Raw genomic sequence first — 19,244 nt, forward strand, 5'->3', positions numbered from 1 at the left:
ATAGCCATTCTAACTGTACAAGATAATTTTTAAAATCAGAAACATGTTTCAACATTCCTGTTCAGTGCTCCTCAGATATCAAGAGAGGTGATCACTGTAAATGTGCCAGAGCTGTGACCATCATCATTCACTTCATCTGCTGTGAAATAAGAGGCACGAGTGACGGCCACAGGCATAACATTCCTTGAAAGGTGACATGCTTAATCCTAGAAATGGGGGACGTGCGTTGTCCTTACAGATGGAAACGTGTCTCTATGGTGACTCTGGTGAAGGGAGGTGGCTGGGGATGGCTGGGGAAGTGTCTGAGTATTAACGCCTCAAACAAGCCTGAAGAAATGGAATGATGCCCCAGTAGCAGACACTTGGAGCCAATCTCAGTCAGAGGAACAGTGTTGTGCAAGTTCCGAATGGAAGACGCCTCAAAGGCCTCTAGGAACAAACAGAATTTCCTCTTCTATAAGCCCTGGAGATTAACAGCATGCCTGGATCAGTAGACTGGGAGCCAGAGTACAAATGTGGGTCTGGCATTGTCATTCCATCCCTGGTGATTGATCTCTGTGATGTTCCCTTTGCTGAGATGGCCCATAAGTTAAAAGAGGCAGAGTTCTTTGGACAAAGACTCAACTTCACCAGCACCAGGTATAACTGGCCTTTGATATGGGGGCAAATCTGAGTTCATTCTCACTCCATCACCTGCTGGCTGTGCAGCTTTGAAAGCATTCCTTAACCTCTCTGTGCTATTGTTCCCACTTCTGTAAAGTGAGAATAATGATCTCTGTGTACTAGGCTTGCCGTCGTCGTTAAGTCACAAGGAGGCAGGCTCGGTGTTTGACCCTCTGTGTTTAAATCTTAGTTCAGCCACTTGTCGGCTGTGTGTGATGTTGGCATCTGTCTCTAATGCTTAGTCTCCTCGTGTGCGAAAAAGGAATGACGACTATATCTCCATTGTGGGGATTTTGCAAGGATAAAACGTACCAGTGCATGTAATGCTTTAACCCTGGAACTTTTTCAGCCAATGCTCAATAAACCTCAACCATTATTAACCCAAACAATATCAAGGGCTGGGCTCATAGCCGGTGCTTACTACAGGTTAGTTTTTCTATCTTTAGAAGACTCTCCGTTGAGGAGCTTATTTATTTATTTATTTATTGCCTGCTAATAAAAACTTTTCTGACTAGGGAACTTCTTACAGATGCTAAGTTTACCTTTGCTTAAGAGAATACATACTTTCTCCCTTGAAACTTTGTGACCCTTTTTCTGTGGGAGCCTCAGAGGTCAGCATCATTTTGGGATACGGAACTCTTTGTCCTAGATATTCTCGCACAAAAAAGAGGACAGGCCATGACTGATTTTTACCAGCAGTTAAAGAGAATTGGCACAAAGATTTGGGACGTACGACAGGAAGAAGCACAGGCTGGAATCAGAAGGGATGGGTGGAATCTCAGCATCACCCTCTTTTTAGCTGTATGGCCTTAGGCTACGTTTTTTTCTTTTTTTAAAAAAATTAACCATCTATTCATTTGGAGAACTATAATGAAAATAATGCTTATATGAAAGGCTGATCAAATGAAATCATTGATGTGAAAAGTTCCTGTATTCTGCAAACTATAAAGCACCATCCACAGACATTGGAGGAAATAAAAATCAAAAGGAAGTTATTTCTGTAGTTTTAAGTTTCCAGAATAGAATAATTTTGGAGATAAAAGGGCAAATCAGCAGCATTGTTTTAATGAGTTGTGGTAACACAGCAAATTGCTTGCTTAAAGGAACTTTTTTTCCAGAAAGCAAGGGCAAAGATCAGAAAAAAATAGGATTTAAATTTGGTTACTGCTAAACTGCTTCTATAATTAAACCTTATATTATGATATATTGCATTTTAGAGACAGATCATGGGCAGGTATTCGGAATTTAGTGCAATTTCAACATTCCAAATAGGTCATACCATAGAACTTTAGGTACACAGAAGCAGACAGTGAGGAATGACATTTGATATGGATTATTCCCTGTATGATATGTCATGGCTATGGAAAAACATAGCTACATAACATTTCATTTCTTAGGTTGAGGGTATATAGAAATTGTTGCTAATAGCATGGGCTTTTGGAGTGCAGTAGATGTTTTGATGCTTGCCAGATATTTTCAGGATTCCACATCCTGGACATAGAGTAAGATTGCAATTCCTGTTCTCTTTCCATTTGCCCACATGATTTGTTTTGTCCAAAGAGATGTGAGGAGAAGTTACTCTGGGCCACAGAATTTTAATGCATTGTTTTAGCAGCAACTAACCTAACTTATGTCTTCCATCATTCTATCAATGATGAAAGAAAATAAAGCCTTTGGGAGGCCGAGGCGGGCGGATCATGAGGTCAGGAGATCGAGACCACGATGAAACCCCGTCTCTACTAAAAATGCGAAAAAATAGCTGGGCATGGTGGTGGGCGCCTGTAGTCCCAGCTACTCGGGAGGCTGAGGCAGGAGAATGGCATGAACCTGGAAGGCAGAGCTTGCAGTGAGCTGAGATCGCACCACTGCACTCCAGCCTGGGTGACAGAGCAAGACTCCATCTAACAAAAATAAATAAATAAATAAATAAATAAATAAATAAATAAATAAATAAAGCATCCTAATGCTGATGGCATCTAAATTGCATCCAAGTTCTGGGATCCTATGATTCTAATAAAATAGTAATATTAAAAAGAAATTTTGTAAGAGACACTCAGATTCATTTTCTCTCATATAAAGAGACTGACAACATTGGAAATGGTGGCTGCTCTCTCAGCTGAGACTCTGAGTAACCAAGAAAAGCAGAGAACCCCTGCTGAGGTGTGATGGACCTCTAGTGTAAGGGGAAATGTACCTCTGTGATTTTAAGCCAATGGGCTTTGGGGAGTTATAACCTCATCTATCCTGACACAGAGACCGACAGATCCATGTTTGGATTTTAACTCACCCACATGCTGTGTGACCGTGGGCACATGACTTAGTTTTTCTAGGCCTCAATTTCCTCACCTGTATTACAATTGTATTTGTAGATTATAATAATGCAAAATGGATAGGTTTGTTGTGAGAATTAAATAACGCAAAGTAGGTAAAGTACTTAGGATAGAACCTGGCATGTGGCAAACATTAAAAATGCATTTCTTTTCATGATCACTATTTTATTAGAATGATAGGATCATAGTATTTGAATACAACTTAGATGTCATTGACATTAGCATGCGTTTTTAAAATCATTGATGGAAGATGGGCTCGTCAGCTGCTAAAACAATGTTCTTAATATGTAGTGCATGACTTCTGAAATGGTACGATAAACTTGTGTGAATAGTGTTCCCAGTGTCCATCAGATGCTCAGTGGAGTTCACCCCCAACCAAGTGTTGAGCATCAATTCTATGAAATCTCCACTGATTCTGATTTTACAATTTCAAATGCCTTGCTTAAATCAAGATACATCCATGCTATCCAGAAAAAGAAATGAAGTTAGCTTGGCCTGAGCTTTTGCAGATTGCCTGTTCCTTTCCCTAATGGCCCTGGGTGTAATTTCTCAGTGTTTGGAGGCTCCTCTGCCTTAGAGGGCAGCTGTGTGACTACTGCTGTGTAGGGCATTGCCTCATAGCATCTTCCAGCACGGGCTGTCTTGAGGCAGGAAAGCATGCAGACAGCATGCTGGATAACTGGGGCAAGAGTGTCTGGTAATAAACAGGAAGCAGAAACTGATGCATTCTCAGGAAGAGGTGACATTAGAGAGGAGTAGATGATTGTAAGAAACATCCCAGTGAGGGTTGGATAATGGTGGTTCAATTTTAAATTGGCACAACACCAAAGATGGAAAGTAAGAAAGCATTTTAGGGAGGGGTAGGTGTAGGAGTAGTAGGTGCAGACAAGGCTTGGAAGATTCTACCAGCAGTCCACCCACTTATGTGAAATGGAGCTGGAAGGAAAGAAGATACAGTGAACTAGGTAAAGTATGTGATTGATGCCACTTATGATGACAGTGAGTGGACAGATGTGTAGACTTGGCCTTATTTGCTTTAGAGGGAGATAGGATGGCTGTCAGGTTGCTAGATGAAGGTTGCATATATGTGGAGAGAATTAGCAGAGATGGAGATAGTCACATGGCAGAGTCTTTCATTTGACATCAATTTTTTTGTTCTCCAAATATATACTAAGCTTGAATTAGATGCACTAGTTACTCTGCATCTGAAGTGGGGAACGAAGAAGACCCCATCATGAAGGAACTCATATTCCAGTTGGGGAATACAAACAAATAAACAGTGTCATTCTGTTTGATAGGGCAGATATTTCTGTTTTCTAGCTGATATCAGACATTACCTGATTTGCATCCCCAAGTAGGAGTGTTTTTCTTGTTCCCCATTCTCTCAAGATAGCTGCTAAAGCTCTTTAATATTTTCATGAACATGTTTTTGCAAGCTTGGGCCTTCCTTTATTGCTTTCCATTGAAGCCACTCTTTCAGGCCTGTGTGGACTCCTTTAAAAAAAATTCTAAGCTTATTTTTTTTAACAAAACTAGAAAAAAAAAACCACTCTTCTTTAGATGTCTCCACCTTCACTTCCACTTGAAAACATAAGTGATTATGTTGCCAGAATTTTGTTTTTTTTAATAGTCTCTCATTTATCCCCTTTGGAGCTTCTTTCCTTTGAGAACGTCAACCCAGGAAATTATACTCAAGTCTTTAGGCATTTTGTTAAGGCTCACACTCATTGTTATTCACATTTAAACCCTCAATTGAAATATTCTTGTTCCTCCTTGTCTTTGCAGAGTGCTTTATGTTTTCTTGAGTTTTATTATTTTTATGACATCTTAGGTAAGGCATTTTACAAAAGAAGAACTTGAGATCTAAGATACAGACTTGGCTTTGTTTCCTGGGCAACAGCATCATGGATTGTTAGGAGATATTAATGAATAGCATCAATGACCTGGCCCTATTTCTGGTCATCTGTGTTTGTAAATAGCCACTTCTCTTTGATGCTTTGAAGGATAGTGTTATGAGAACTGCATATGTATAAGTTCAGCTATGGATATGAATAAGAAAAATGAAGGGCCTATTGAAATAATATTAGTATTGGTGATAGAAGTCAAGCAGGCAAGCTGGCAGGATCCATAGTGAGAACTATTGTTTCTCAAGTAAATATGCACAACTAAGTAATTAATAACACATTCTCATAATTGCTTCCCAAATGGCCAAGGCATTTGGTTTTCTAAAACAGGATTCTGAGAGCTCTGATATATGTGTTCCATGACATATATTTGCTCATATTTCCCTCTCTCCCTGCCTTGTCTTTGAACTTCTGTACACAGAAAATTGTTTCATTTATTCTCTTTGTCTCTCTGTTTTTGGTGTTTGATTTGTAGCTTCTTCTCATCTCTTTGCCACTTTACATGCCTGTTCTCCCACTTTGGAGTTTAAAATTCTCTTTGTCTTTTTGCTGGGTCAGACTTCCATCCTTGTGCAACCACGTGTCTCTTCAGCAAAAGCCCTCAGATTTCTACAGAGATAGGAGTCCTATCAGATCCAGTAAGGAATCACTGGAACCTTGTGGGCCTTGAGGTTTGAAATGACTTCGAACTTTTCAGGGATCAATTTTTGTCTATGACTTGCCAAAAGGTTTTTATTTCTAAGAGGGGGAAGGCATTTCTCCACAAAAACTCAAAAGACTGGGACATCAAATAACTCTTACAAAACAACATTTTGATGAGTTAAGTGTAAATGAATCAGAAACATATGGATTGAATTTCCCTTAAAATACACATGGGTTTAAAAATTAAGGGGAAAAGTGCTTGGCAAAGTTCTCTTTGGGTTTGGCCAAGTCTGATTCCTTTGAAAACTAGTTCAAGACATGATGCCAATCTCAAAATGCTTCTGGGTTCACACATCTCTGGTTCAAAGTGCTCTCTTCTCAGAATTGTCTATTTCCCCCTCTTTGTTCACTGTTGTCAGGACTGTGTTCCTTTAATAATCCTAATCAGAGTGACATCTAAGAACAGAAAGTTTATGTGAAAATCTTCTCCTATTCAGGGACTGGTAATTACCAGACCTTTGTGGAGTGCATTAAATAGGCCCGTTAAGATTCATTGACTTCCCAATCATTTATTGAAAATGTATTATGACCAGGCACCTAAATAGCAAAAATGAGTCAAGTATGGTCTCCTTACTTAGGAGATTCATAGTCTTTGGGTAAATCAGACATATATTATGATAGAAGGCAATGAGAGATAGATGAATGTCATATGGGCCAGAGTCCTGGCAGGCCACAGAATTTACTCCAGATGGTTCATCTAGCTCTTTCTCCTTAGTGGCTTTCTATTTCACAGGCTTATGAATTTAATGATGAGTCTGCTTGCAGAGATGCAGATAGGGTTAAGGAAAAATTAAAGCAAAAGACTATAGCAACAGTGGGTAACTACTGTCACTCTAGGGCTAAGCGAATAATGGTAAAATGGAGTTATTAGAGCCCAGGGAGAACTGGAACCACAAAGAGAGGCCACAATTTGGGACCTGTGGCCGTGGACGGATGCAGCTACTGTCAGAGACACAGCATTAGAGCAGGAAGGGAACAGGAAAGAACTTAAAGGGAAAATCTGTGATGCAGTCAGTGGCATTGAGCAGGGCATAGAATTGGCCAGGAGATGGCCAACAGAGAAACTCAGGTTGATCCTCACTGGCATTGGCATGCAGTTGAAGGAGAAATCATTTCTGCCTTTGTGACTGAGGATGGCAGTGTAGATAGAGCTCGAGATGCCTTAACTGCACTTTGAAGAATGGGCTATCAATTTGTTAAGTGAATTTTGGGAGAGCAGAAGCATTTTAGGTGCAAGGTATGACATAAGAGAGTACAAAGCACAAAGCATGTTGGAGAAAGGTAACTAGTCCATATTTACAAAAGGACTAGTTTGATGAAACTTGAAACTATAAAAGGAAGATAGTTGAAAGGAGCCCCAGAAGAAATTTAAATGAATGCTAAGATTGTACTTTATTCGCTAGATGAAGTGGAGCCACTGATAACTTTTGAGCAGAGGTGCAACTAAACCAGCATAGTGTTTGGGGAATGTTAGTCTGGTAGCTTGTGTAAAATAGATTGAAAAAGGGGAAGTTTGGGGATCAGGCAACTAGAAGGCACTTTTTATAGTTCAGATACTAAATGCTAAAGGCTAGATGAAGATGGGAATATAAAAAGAAGACCAGATTCCCTTTTGCTTTACACATCAGAATTTTTCAATTTTAAATAAGGCATGTCTTCCCTGTATTTGAGGCCCTAGAGTAAATTTCTTTGTCCTTTTAAATCAGCTAATACACATAGAAAACTTAGAAGAGGGCCTGGAAATTTAGAAGCACTCAATGGATATTTATTATTATTGTAAAGATTCTTATTAAACATTAAAATCTGTTCTGTAATTTATTTTAAAGGATCATTCTCCCCTAGCAGCCCCAAATTTTGGTAGAACTTTGAAACTAAACATTAGAATTTTTATAAGAATAATAGATGCTATATTTAAAAATCAAGCAATACTAAGAGGTGTACACTAGAATACAGCAGTTGCTGGCCCAGTCCTTCCTCACATCCCAGTTGTATCTTTCCATTGGAAACCATTTTTAACTCTTATCAGTTCCTTCAAAATATTATCCCTATACAAGTTGATGTCCTGATTAATCTACTTTGCACAATATTTATTAATTTCTTGATGATCAATGACATTTTAATTGTGTTAAATCATATCAGTAATTGTATTATCATGATTTGTAAATATTGTTTACTGCTGAGCCAAATAGTGTACCAGAATTTCATCTTTTTCTTATAAAGCGCTTTGTTTTTCCTGGAGTTTCTAACTGGGTCAGTTTTTGCTTGCATAAATTTCCCAGCCACAAAATTTTAATCATTTTCAAATGTTCATCATGTAATTGTTCTATCGAATTTCTGTTTCTCTTACGATCTGCCTTTCAGTATCTCAGTCCTCCTTCTCCAATTGGACTGGGTTTTATCCTAAGAATTCAGTTTTGATTTTTCTGGGAAGGATTCTTTGCTTTCTTTTTCTGAAATTAATCCCTGTCCCCACCCTTTCTCTCTTATTTTACTGCTAGAGCACTAGGACCAAAGTCCCAGCATTAGGACAAGTCCTAATGGGCTTACCAAGAAGAGAACATGGTAAGTTAATTTTCTGCTTATTTGCATTTATTTCTTCTATTCTACGTTTGGCTAATAGCTTCATTGACTTCAGAATATTTAGTAACTTCCCTTTCCCTCTGAATTTTGAAGACTGTTGCTGATGAGAAGTCTGATGTCATTTTATTCTTGAACTTTTGCACTAAATCTGATTTTATTTTTTTCCTCTGGAAGCTTCTCAGGTATTCCTTTTTAGCATCCATGTTCTGAAATTTCACAGTGATGCACTTTGTTGTAGGTGTTTATTAATTCCTGATCCCAGGCAGTCAATGAGTCTTTTTCAATCTAGACATTTTGTATCCTTCAATTCCATGACATTTTCCTGTGATAATTTTCTTCTCTTTATTTTTCCATTCTTTCATTCTGGGATTAATATTAATTGGATATTAGACTACCTTCATTAATCTTTTAAATATTCCACCTCTTAGATTTTCCTGTATTTTTATTTTTTGGAAATTTCTTTTACTTTATCTGACTTTACCTTTCAACTTCCTTTTAAAAATAGTATTTAAAATTTTGAGAGTGGTTTCTTGTTTCTTTGAATTTTTCCTTTCTCAAAGTATTTTTCTCTTGTGTAAGAGAGAAAAAAAATTCTCATATCTCTTTGATAATTACGTTAAAATCTTTTACAAAGCTTTTTTCTGTCCCTTGATTTATTTGTTCTTCTATGTTTGCCCCCCCCCTTTCATTTACTATGTTGCATCTCCTCTGTTTTTTTTTTTTCAATATAGGAGACTTTTCTTAAGTGTTAGCTGATCCATTCATATTTAAGACTAAGACATTCTACATTGTAGCCTATCTGTATAGTGGCATACACCTCAGATATAAAAAAAATATATATATACTACTCATACAGAGAACACCATCAATGAATCTCAATAACATTATGCTAAGTGAAAGAATAAAAAATATATACCATACAATTCCAGTTATGGGAAATTTTTGAAAAACAAAACTCTAGTGACAAAAGCAGATTAATAGTTGCCAGAAGCCGGGGACTAGAGGAAAAATTTGACTGCAAAGGGACATGAGGGAAATTTTGGGGTAATGAAAATGTTCTGTATTTTTATTGTGGTGGTAGTTATATGATCATATACATTGGTCAAAACTCATCACATTTTACATATAAAATTGATGAATTTTATTGTATGTGATCCCTCAATAAAACTGATTTAAAAAGAAATACATTGAATTATTTGGGGCTGGAGATTGTTGAATTGTGGTCTTTTAACTGTACTTACCTTATGGGAAGCCATCCATTTCATTGGGTGTATCCTACAAATGGCAGTATGTGGAGTTCTTGTCTTCATAGCTATTGAGTATTTTCAGAGCAAGAAACAGTTGACTGGTATTCTACATGTGTCGTGCTATTCTGTATATAGATTTCCGATTATTCTATCTGTTTTAATTATTACCACTTTTCACTCCGTCCACTGCCTTTAAGTCCTTAGATTTTTTTTAAAATTTCCTAGATAAGCAATTTAAAGGCAAACTTAATTTGAATCTTGAGATATCTACCTAAATCTATAGGTAGTATAGATTTTCCATGAGGAAACAAAGAAAGAAATTAAAAGCTGAAGAAACTGTGTATCTATATACATATCTTTTTATTTAGGATTTCACAAGCTATGGGATTGGGGTTTGAAATAATTCTTTTTAATCTCAGGGATTGCAGAGACCTTCGCTGACATTTACTATTCGTGGAATGCACACGAAGAAGCACTGGCAGTATGTAAGAAAGCACTTGCCTATGGTATAGTTTTGGGTTTTTTTTTTTTTTTCCTGGGCTATTATATCTTTAAGATATTTGTGAAAATTATCAAATATTTCAAAAAGAAAAAGGTACAAAAAATAACAGCAGACTTCTATGGATCCATTACTCAATTTTATTTATTTATTTTCTGAGACGGAGTCTCGCTCTGTCCCCCAGGCGGGAGTGCAGTGGGGCAATCTCGGCTCACTGCAAGCTCCGCCTCCCGGTTTCCCGCCATTCTCCTGCCTCAGCCTCTGTAGCTGGGACCACAGGCGCCCGCCACCGCGCCCGCCACCGCGCCCGGCTAATTTTTTGTATTTTTAGTAGAGACGGGGTTTCACCGTGTTAGCCAGGATGGTCCCAATCTCCTGACCTCGTGATCCGTCTCGGCCTCCCAAAGTCCTGGGATTACCAGCGTGAGCCACTGCGCCCGGCCAATTACTCAATTTTAAATGATGCTATCATTCACCATGTTTTCTTTAGAATTTTCATAAGATATAAAGTTACTTTAGATGTAGTTAAACCTCTACATTATTCATTAATCCCTTTGCCTCACTTCCCCGTTCCTCTGCCAGAAGTAAATACCCTTCTGATGCTGGTGTGACATCTTCTTATGGGTTTTGGTACTTTAAATTATTAAAGACATGAGTAATACATATACCTTTCTTTTCAGTTTAAAAATGTACATGAATAACATCATAAGGTGTAATCTTTTGCCATTTGATTTTTTTAAATTCAACGTTGGTTTTGAATTTTATCCTTATTGATAGGCAGAACTAGTTCGTTCATTCCAATAACTGTAAAACAATCCATGGAATGAATACCCCAGAGTTTATTATTCATTCCTTTTATGTTTTTCAACTTTTATTTTAGATTCAGGGGATACACATGCACGTTTGTTATCACGGTATATTGCATGATGCTGAGGTTTGGGTATGAGTGAGTCCTCACCCAGGTACTGAGCATAGTACCCAGTAGTTATTTTTTCAACCCTTTTGCCCCTCTCCCTATCTCTTCCCTCTAGTAGTCCCCAGTGTCTATTGTTCCCATCTTTATGTCCATGAATACCTAAGGTTTAGCTCCCACTTATAAGTGAGAACATGTGGCATTTCGTTTTCTGTCTCTGTGTTAATTTGCTCAGGATAATGGCCTCCGGTTGCATTCATATTGCTCTGAAGGATGTGATTTCATTCTTTTTAATAGCTGTGTAGTATTCCATGATGTATATGTACCACATTTTCTTTATCCAGTCCACCACTGATGGCACCTAGGTTGATTTCATGTCTTTGCTATTGTGAATAGTGCTGTGAATAACATGTGAGTGCATGTGTCTTTTTGGTAAAATCATTTGTTTTCTTTTGAATAAACAGCCAGTAATGACATTGCCAGGTCAAATGGTAGTTCTGTTTTAAGCTCTTTGAGAAATATCCAGACCAATTTCCACAGTGACTGAACTAATTTACATTCCCACCATCAGTATATAAGCATTCTATTTTCTCCACAGCCTTCCAGCATCTATTATTTCTGACTTTTTAACAATAGCCATTCTGCCTAGTGTGAGATGGTATCTTATTGCAGTTTTGGTTTACATTTGTCTGAAGATTAGAGATTTAGACAATTTTTTCATGTGTGTATTGGCCAAATGTCTGTGTTTCTTGAGAAGTGTCTGTTCATGTATTTTGCCCATTTTTAATGGTGTTTTGTTTGTTTGTTTTTTCAATTGTTTAAGTTATTAACACCAACTGTTTAAGTTTCTAATCAATTCTGGATATTTGACCTTTGTCAGATGCATCGTTGGTGAATATTTTCTCCCATTTTGTATGTTGCCTGTTTACTCTGCTGATAGTTTCTTTTGCTGTGCCAAAGCTCTTCAGTTTAATTAGGTCCCATTTGTCAATTTTTATTTTTGTTGAAATTACTTTTGAGGATTTAGTCATAATATTTTTTCCCCAAACTGGTATCCAGAATGGTATTTCCTAGCTTCTCTTCTAGGATTCTTATAATTTGAGGTCTTACATTTAAATCTTTAGTCCATCTTGAGTTAATTTTTGTATGTGGTGAAAGGTAGGGTCCAGTTTCATTCTTCTGAATATGGCTAGCCAGTTATCCCAGCACTATTTATTGAATAGGGATTCCTTTCCCCATTGCTTATTTTTGTTGACTTTGTCAAAGATCCAATGGCTGTAGATGTGCAACTTTATTTCTGGATTCTTTTCTTTTCCATCGATCTATGTGTCTATTTTTGTATCAGTACTCTGCTGTTTTGGTTACTGCAGCCTATGTTTCCATTCTTTTGAGAGGATCAGCTGGGTGGTTCATACCTTTTTTTGTGATTACATACAATACCTCCATGAACCTTCTTGTACATGTCTTCAGGAACACATGTGTGAAGGTTTCTCCAGCTTTGGTTGTGCAATAGAATCAGCTGGAGTGATTGTGACAACACAGATTGCTGGCCCCTCCCGGAGACCTACTGATTCAGATGGAATGTGTGGGTCCAAGAATCTAAATTTCTAACAAACCCTCAGGAGATGCAACTACTGGTGCAGAGGCCAAATTTTGAGAATTGCTCCACTAGAGTTGATATCTATGGGTGAAATATTTGGCCATTGATGTGTATATGTTTTCCACTTTACTAGGAATTTCTAAACTGCTCTCCAGGGTGTTGGTACCAATACAGACCCCCACCATCAGTGTATTCCTATTTCTTACTACCTTGCCAAAAATTAGTGTTGTAAGTCTTTAATATTGTTATCAATCCAAGTGATATCTCTTGTTTTATTACATTTTTTGATTTATGTTGACATTGGGTGTAATTTCTTATATTTAATGGTCTTTGCTTTTTCTTTTCTGTGAGTTACATATACTTTGTTTTGTTCCCCTAGTAAGGCTGTTTATTTATTTATTATATGGTTTGGTATTTATTAATTTTATTGTTTTCTAGAATATCTATGTATTCTGCTTATTAACCCTTAATCTGTTATTTTTCATTTTGTTTCACATATATGTGTGTGTGTGTGTGTGTGTGTGTGTATATATATATATATGTATTTTTTTTTTTTTTGAGACAGAGTCTCCCTCTGTTGCCCAAGCTGTAGTGCAGTGGTGTGAACTCAGCTCACTGCAACCTCCACCTCCTGGGTTCAAACATTCTCCTGCCTCAGCCTCCAGAGTAGCTGGGACTAAAGGCGCCCACCACCATGCCCAGCTGATTTTTGTACTTTTAGTAGAGGTGGGGTTTCACCATGTTGGCCAGGCTGGTCTCAAACTCCTGACCTCAAATGATCCACCCACCTCGGCCTCCCAAAGTACTGGGATTATAGGCATGAGCCACTGGGCCTGGCCTGTTTATGATATTTTTGAAGGTGAGAAGTTTAAAAAGTTAATGGAGTGAATATCAATATTTTATTTTGTGATTTTTGCTTTTATAATGTTTTAAGAGATTTTTCCCTACCCTGATGTCATAAAGATATATATTTATATACTAAAAATTTCTACTTTTTTCACATTCAGTTTTTAATTTATTTGGAATTTTTAATTTATATATTTTATAAGGTAAAAAGCTGATTTTTGGAGAACCCTGAAGAAACAGAGGGTGTCTTCATTGTATGTGCCTGGGGTCCTGGAGCAATTCTAATCCCTGATCTTTCAGAAGAGGAGCCAAGATGGTTAACGAGACATAGCCAGGAGGAACATCTCCCACCAAGAGACTGAGATGTCAGTAAGACTGGTACACTCTGAGCAGATCTTTGGAGGGAAGGCATTAAGAGTGGATGGAAGGATGATGCAGACACTGGGCTGAAAAGGGAGGAAGCTGGGAACGCTGTATAGGACTACCAAGCACCAGGACTTGTTTCTGGCTCCCTGCTACTCCTGGAAAAGGGGTGAGTTGAACAGGTTAGAAGTGACCTGCTCTTGCCACTAATCTCTGGAATTCAGGCAGCAGGAAACCCCATAACACCCATGGAGAGCTAGCAGGAAGAGCTACTTAGAGTGGTGGTAAGGGCAGGACTCCAGTCTGTGCAGAGCCCAGAGGTTTGGTGCAGGAACATCTGTGAAGAAGCATGGGCAGGGATGCCCATTCCCCAAGGCCTGCCATTCTCCTCTAGGAGATTTAAGCCTTAGGGGGACTGTCAAACCTGCACTGAGCCATGGCATGGTCTTGCTTGTGAAACAGAGTCAGTCTGATATGAGTGACCCCTGTCTGCTGGCCTCTCCCAGGGACGTAGCCTGGCCATCCATACCTTCTTGCAGCACAATCTTGGATGCCCAACCAGGGTGCTTCCAAGAGGCCTTCATCATAGCTCCTTCAGTGATAGACCTCACTTGACCATGGGAGACCTCCAGCAGACTGGCCTCCATCGACACATACCACAGCCCACCCACACTCACCAATCACTGCAGCCTCCCCAAATCCCCCCCCCGCCCTACCACCTTGCTGCATTGTTAGCACACACTCACACACAGCCAATGCCCACTGTTTTGCTGACATACACCCATATGTGGACGTTGCTTCCCTTCCCTCACCAGTGTGCATGGCTGCACACACCCCACTGTGCCACTATCATCAGCACAAGTACACACCACATCCCCTCCCTACCCTGCTGATGTATGGGCACCTGGTCATATTGCCATTGTCTGCGTGAAGGCATGCACAGATACCGGCCCTGCCTCCACTGTGCTGTGGGACTGAACATGCCAGACCCCACTGCTTCTGTTGGAGTGAGTGCAAGCACAGACACCAGCAAGTCAGCCCCAGCCAACTCCCTACTCCTGTCCTTGCCAAGCTCCATGACTGTTGGTGCAAGCAGTATGCCCTTCTCCCACTGTTACCGTGCCCCAGCTGACATGTATGCAGGCAACCACACTACTGTGGCTGCTGGCATGAGTGAGCAAGCATGGATTTCACTTCCCTTGCCCTGACAAAGCATTTTGGCCTGCACCATGCATCAGCACTACCCAACAAACTAGCATCCGTTCTGGCCAGCAGATGGGGGATATCTTAATACCTCCAGTGCAGCAGGTTTCTAATCTCAATAGACCAGAGAACAAAGCCAGTAGCCTGGTACCAGCCCCAAGAGTTAGAGCACACAGCCCTGGAGTGCTGAGCTGATACTTGATTCCCTAAAATCTTCCAGAAGCAAAGTCAGTTGAATGAACCCACATTATTCCAGGTGAACTTCCAAAGACATCAAAGAAGATTAAAGCATAAAACTCCACCCAGAGGACAGCGACTTCAAAGATCGAAGGAACATCAGCCCACACAGATGAGAAAGAACCAGAACAAGAACTTTGGCAACTCAAAAAGCTAGAATGTCTTCTAACCTCCAAATTACTACACTAGTTCCCCAGCAATGGTTGTTAACTAGGCTGAGACGTCTGAAATGACAGAAATATAATTCAAAATATAGATAGGAATGAAGATCATTGAGATTCAAGAGAAAGTTGTAACCCAATCCAAGGACAGGAGCTGAAAGACAAAATGGGCAGTTTAAGGGACAGCCAAACTGATTTAAGCTGAAAACCTCACTTCAAAAATTTCATAATGCAATCACAAGTATTAGCAGAATTAACCAAGCTGAGGAACAAATCTCAGAGCCTGAACACTGGTTCTCTGAAATAACTCAGTCAGACAAAAATAAAGAAAAAAGAATAAAGAAAAATGAACAAAACCTCGGAGAAATACTGGATTATGAAAGGGACCAAACCTATAACTCATTGGTGTCCCTGAAAGAGAGGGATAGAAAGCAAGCAACTTGGAAAATATATTTGAGATTATTATCTATGAAAAATTTCCCAACCTTGCTAAAAAGGCCAACATTCAAATTCAGGAAATGCAGAGAACACCTGTGAGTACTATACAAGACAAACATCTTCAAGACGTATAGTTATCAGATTCACCAAGGTCAAATTGAAAGAAGCAATACTAAAAGCAGCTAGAGAGAAGGGACAAGTCACCTACAAAGGAAACTCCATGAAGCTAATGGTGGAACTTTCAGGAGACACCCTACAAGCCAAAAGAGATTGGGGGCCTATATTTAGCATTCTTAAAGAAAAGAAATTCCAACCAAGAATTTCATATCTACCCAAACTAAGCTTCATAAATGAAGGATAAATAAGATCCTTTTCAGACAAGCAAATGCCAAGGGAATGTATTACCAACAGACCTTCCTTACAAGAACCCTTAAGGTATACTAAATATGTAAAGGAAAGACCACTGGTCACCACAAAAACACACTCAAAATACATAGACCATTGGCACTATAAAGCAACTACAAAAAAGAGTCTGCATAACAGCTAACAGCATAGTGATAGGATCAAACTTGCACTTATCAATATTAACCATGAATGTAAACAGGCTAAATGCCCCAAGCAAAGGCACAGAGTGACAAGTTGGATAAAGAAGGAAAACCAACTGTATGCTGTCTTCAAGAGATTCATCTCACATACAATGACACCCATAGGCTCAGAGTAAAGAGATGGAGAAAAATTTACAAAACAAACAGAAAAAAAGAGGGGTTGCTATTCTAATTTCAGAAAAAGCAGACTTTAAACCGACAAAGATCAAAGAAGATAAAGAAGGACATTACATAATGGTAAAGAGTTCAATTCAACAAGAAGACCTAGCTATCCTAAATATATATGCACCCAACACAGAAGCACCTAGATTCATAAAACAAGTTCTTAAAGACCCACAAAGAGACTTAAATAACCACACAATAATACTTGAAGACTTCAACATCCCACTGACAGTATTTAGACAGATGATTGAGGCAGAAAACTAACAAAAACATTTGGGATCTAAACTTAATACTTGACCAAATAGACCTAGCAGACATCTACAGAACTCTCCACCCCAAAGCAACAGAATATACATTCTTCTTATGTGCACATGGCACATCTAAAATTGAAAACACAATCAATCCTAAGACAGTTCTCAGCAAATTAAAAATAACCAAAATCATACCAATGACACTCTTGGACATCAGCACAATAAAAATAGGAAGCGATATTAAGAAAATTGCTCAAAACCATATAATTACATGGAAATTAAACAACCCGCTCCTGAATGACTTTTGGGTAAACAATGAAATTAAGGGAGAAATCAAGAAATTATCTGAAACTAATTAAAACAAAGATACAGGCTGGGCGTGGTGGCTCACACCTGTAATCCCAGCACTTTAGGAGGCCAAGGTGGGTGGATCACCTGAAGTCAGGAGTTTGAGACCAGCCTGGCCAATATGGCAAAACCCCATCTCTGCTAAAAACACAAAAAAATCAGCTGGGCATGGTGGCACATGCCTGTAGTCTCAGCTACTCAGTAGGTTAGGACAGGAGAATCACTTGAACCCAGGAGGTGGAGGTTGCAGTGAGCTGAGATCACACCACTGCACTCCAGCCTGGGCAACAGAGTGACACTCCATCTCAAAAACAGAGATACAACATAGCCAAAATCAGAGCTAAACTGAAGGAAATCCAGACAGAAGAAAACATACAAAAGACCAATGAATCCAGGAGTTGGTTCTGTGAGAGAATAAATAAGATTGATATAGTGCTAGCTAGACTAATAAAAAAAGAGAGAAGATTCAAATAAACACAATCAGAAAAAACAAAGGAGACATTACCATTGACCCCACAGATATACAACAATCGCTTACAAATGACAACAAACACTTCTATGCACACAAACTGGAAAACCTAGAAGAAATGGATGAATTTCTAGGAACATGAAACCTTCCAAGTTTGAATCAGGAAGAAATAAAATTCCTAAACAGACCAATAATGAGTTCTAAAGTTGAATCAATAATAAAAAGTCTACCATCCAGAAAAAGCCCAGGACCAGATGAATTCAGAGCCAAATTCTCCCAGATGTAGAGAGAAGAGCTGGTATCATTCATACTGAAACTATTCCAAAAAATTGATGGGAAGGGACTCCTTCCTCCCTCATTCCGAGGCCAGCATTATCCTGATACTAAAACCTAGGAGAGACACAACAAAAAATGAAAACTTCAAGCCAGTATCCTTGATGAACACTGATGCAAAAATCCTCAACAAAATACTAGCAAACTGAATCCAGTAGCACATAAAAAAGAAAGATAATCCGCCACAATCAAGGCTTCATCTTTGGGATGCAAGGTTGATTCAACAGACACAAATCAATAAATGTGATTCATCAAATATACAGAACTTAAAACAAAAACCACATGATCATCTCAATGGATGCAGAAAAGGCTTTCAATAAAGTTCAACATCCCCTCATGTTATAAACCCTAAAACTAGGCATTGAAGGAAAATACTTGAGAATAATGACCATCTATGACAAATCCACAGCCAACATTATACTGAATAAACAAAAGCTTGAAGCATTCCCCTTGAAAACCAGAACAAGACAAGGATGCCCACTCTCACTACTTTTATTCAACCTAGTACTGGAAATTCTGACTAGCCAGAGTATCAGGTAAGAGAAAGAAAGAAAAGGCATCCAAATAGGAAGAGAAGAAGTCAGACTATCTCTATTTGCAGATGACATGATTCTATATCTACAAAACCCCACAGTCTGTGCCCCAAAGCTTCTAGATCTGGTAACTTCAGCAAAGTTTCAGTATCCAATGTATATAAATCAGTAGTATTTCTATACCCAACAATGTCCAAACTGAGAGCCAAATCAAGAACACAATCTCATTCACAATAGCTACAAAATGAACAAAATGCCTAGGAATACAGCTAACCAGGGAGTTGAAGGTTCTCTACAGTGAGAATAACATAACACTGCTCAACAAAATCAAAGAAGAGACAAACACCTGGAAAAGCATTTCTTGCACATGGATATGAAGAATTAATATTGTTAAAATGGTGATCCTGCCCAAAGCAACATACAGATTCAATACTATTTCTATGAAACTACCAATGACAGTCTTCACAAAATAAAAAAAAAAAAGATATAAAAATTCATATGGAACCAAAAAGAGCCTGAATAGCCAAAGAAATCCTAAGCAAAAAGAACAAAGCTGGAGGCATCACATTACCCAACTTCAAACTACACTACAAGGCTGCGGTAACCAAAACAGCATGACACTGGTACAAAGACAGATGCATAGAGGAATGGAACAGAATAAAGAGCCCAGAAATAAAGCCACACACCTACAATTATCTGATCTTCAACAAAGCTGAGAAAAAGAGGCAATGGAGAAAGGACTCCCTATTTAATAAATGGTGCTGGGATAACTGGCTAGCTATATGCAGAAGATTGACACTGGACTCCTTCCTTACACTATATACAAAAATCAACTCAAGATGGATTAAAGACTTAAA

This window comes from Macaca thibetana, chromosome 8, assembly GCF_024542745.1.
Source record: "Macaca thibetana thibetana isolate TM-01 chromosome 8, ASM2454274v1, whole genome shotgun sequence".
NCBI classification, from domain to species: Eukaryota; Metazoa; Chordata; class Mammalia; order Primates; family Cercopithecidae; genus Macaca; species Macaca thibetana.